Source organism: Homarus americanus, unplaced genomic scaffold (genome assembly GCF_018991925.1).
Source record: "Homarus americanus isolate GMGI-L3 unplaced genomic scaffold, GMGI_Hamer_2.0 scaffold44915, whole genome shotgun sequence".
Lineage (NCBI taxonomy): Eukaryota > Metazoa > Arthropoda > Malacostraca > Decapoda > Nephropidae > Homarus > Homarus americanus.
The window spans coordinates 798,602-801,468 of NW_024730529.1; positions in this window are offsets into that span (position 1 = coordinate 798,602).

Consider the following 2,867-nt stretch of genomic DNA (forward strand, 5'->3'; position numbering starts at 1 on the left):
AGAGAGAGAGAGAGAGAGAGAGAGAGAGAGAGAGAGAGAGAGAGAGAGAGCTTCCGTTCTCATCCGTCTGAAACCTCTGTTATGTGATCTTTAATAACGTCTTACTATTCACATTGAAACTGACCTTGTTCTTCCATCCCCATCCTCCTCTCTCTCGAACTTCCTTCCTTCCTTCCTTCCTTCCTTCCTTCCTTCCTTCCTTCCTTCCTTCCTTCCTTCCTAATGGGATTTTGTGGTGGATTACCGGAGGCCGAGGAGAAGGCAAGAGGCGCTCATGTCTCCGGGATTTTGTATTGGGTTCCTGGAGACGGTGAAGGAGAGAGTCGCTTTTATCTGAGGTTCTCGTTCTGGTGAGCTACTGTTACTACCACTATTGTTACTACCACTAATACTACCACTAACACTAACACTACCACTAACAATAATAATACCACCACCACCACCACTAACTCTACCACTGCCACCACTCCTAACAAAACCACTCTGCCACCATTATCACCACAACCACCACTGCCACCATCACTATCACCATTACCCAGGATCTTCCATCGTGGGTACAGTCTCTGAACCTCATGGGATACACTGTATTTGATGGCCAACGGAGAGTGAGGGAGAGGGAGGAGTGGGGGAGGGATGAGTGGGGAGGGAGGGAGGGTGTTGGGGAGGGATGAGTGGGGAGGAGGAAGTTGGGGAGGATGAGTGGGAGGGAGGAGGGTGTTGGGGAGGATGAGGGGAGGGAGGGAGGAAGGGGAGGATGAGGAAGAGGGTGTTGGGGGAGGGATGAGTGGGGAGGGAGGGAGGGTGTTGGGGAGGGATGAGTGGGGAGTAATATGGCAAGTGGAGGGTGTTAGAAGTAAGGAGTGGGGAATATTAAAAGGGAATGGGGGAGAAAAGAGAATTACATGTAAGTGATGTGATTAAATTGTAAAAAAAAAATCTAAAGTGTGAATAAATTTGATAAGTTGTTAAAAGCACACACACACACACACACACACACACACACACACACATATAGACACATACACACACATCACATGAGGTGGTTGAATACAGACACATGGTATCTCTCTACTAAATACGAGGAAAATATACAGTTTTCAAAACCAATTGTGTGTGTTGAAGACCAGTTGAGTATTCCCAGCCAGACTCCGACCTGATACCTAACTCACACCAACCTGGCATATATATACCTCTCAGTTGACGGGCTGAGTGTGTGTGTGTGTGTGTGTGTGTGTGTGTGTGTGTGTGTGTGTGTGATAAAGACAAAGAAACACACAGGCAAGCATATTTCTATCACTTGTGTTTGTGTTGGGGGAGGTGTTGGAGAGGTGTTGGAGAGGTGTTAGAAAAAGGCGTGTATGTGGAGAAAATAATGTGTCAGGAGTGTAAGGGTAAGTTGATTCATGTGTGTGTGTATGCGTGTGTGTGTGCGCTTGTGTGTGTGTGCGCGTGTGCGTGTGTGTGTGTGTGTGTGTGTGTGTGTGTGTGTGTGTGTGTGTGTAACCAGGGCTCAGTCTGTACAAGAGCTCAATGCATCTCTGAGTGAAGTTGTTATCTGTTTTAAATGGCATCAGTCCTCTTGCTTACCTGAGAACTATTTGAAGGGGGCAACAAAAGCCTATCCCACACAGGTTAAGCCATTTGAAAAGGGGGATGCAATAAAAGCTTATCCCACAAAGGTAGTTAAGGTCGATTAATGGCATGGAGCCGGAGAGCAGGTTTGGCACCTATTGCGTGTACCTGCAACAAGCAACTCTTATGCACCTTGAGTGATTAGCGAGAGTTTTATTCAATGTGGTCCTCCGTTGCTTGCGTCCGGGAGTTGGCCAAATGATTTGTAACGACCATTTCATACATGCCAAACAATGGAGGTGGAGAGCTGTTAAGAGTTGTGGAGGAGGGGGAAGCAGGAGGAGGAGAGGGGGAGGAGGGGGGATAGGGAAAGGAGGAGGAGGAAGAGGCGGAGGAAGAGGAAGGGTTTACAGGTATGAGGTGATTGTCTGCAGGTGTGAAAATGATAGGTGAAGGTGATTGGATATTGCAGGTGAGAATATTGTGGGAGGAAGACTCGATGTCGCAGATGTGAAGGGGGAAGAGGAAGATTGGCTATTACAGGTGGGAATATTAGGGGAAGATCTTGGTTATTACAGGTGTGATTCTCATATTGTGTGTGTTATTGTTAATGTGATTTCTCTCATTGCGTTAGTAATTTTTCTGGTTTTATTATATATCTGAACACAGGTGGATATTCTTAAGATAAAAATTAACACAGGTGGGTTATGTCTTAATGGGAATCTAAGCACAGGTGAGTATGTCTGAATGAAATTATTAACACAGATTGATATGTCTTAATGGGATCTCAACACAGGTGAATATTCTCTGGATAAAATATAAAACAGGTGACCATGTTTTAATTGCATCTGGACACAGGTGGGGGGAAGGATCTCTGACAGAATCGTAGGAGCTAGGACAAGCCACCATGACTTACCGGGAGGTCAGGCATCCTTTGATTTAACTGGAGTCCGTAATCTTCTGACGTTTATTATTCAGTGAAGTTTTTAGCACCCAAGGCCTTGTTGATGCTTATGTAGATTAATTAGATTATTTAGTCTACCTGTACGTTCACCTCTAAGTAATATAATTTTAGCGGGGAATTTTTTTTTTATTACCTGTGCTTGTGTGGGTTACCTGTGCTGTATAAAAGGTTGTATTTACCTGCTGTTTACTTTATGGTTGAAGTGTATTTTTAATGGGGAATTTTAAGGACGTGGTTGTGTGGTTTACCTGGTGTGTAGCTGAAGTGTGTTGTAGTGTATAGTGTGTAGTCTTGTGAGAGTTGTTTTCTGTGTAAGATATTGACCCAAATT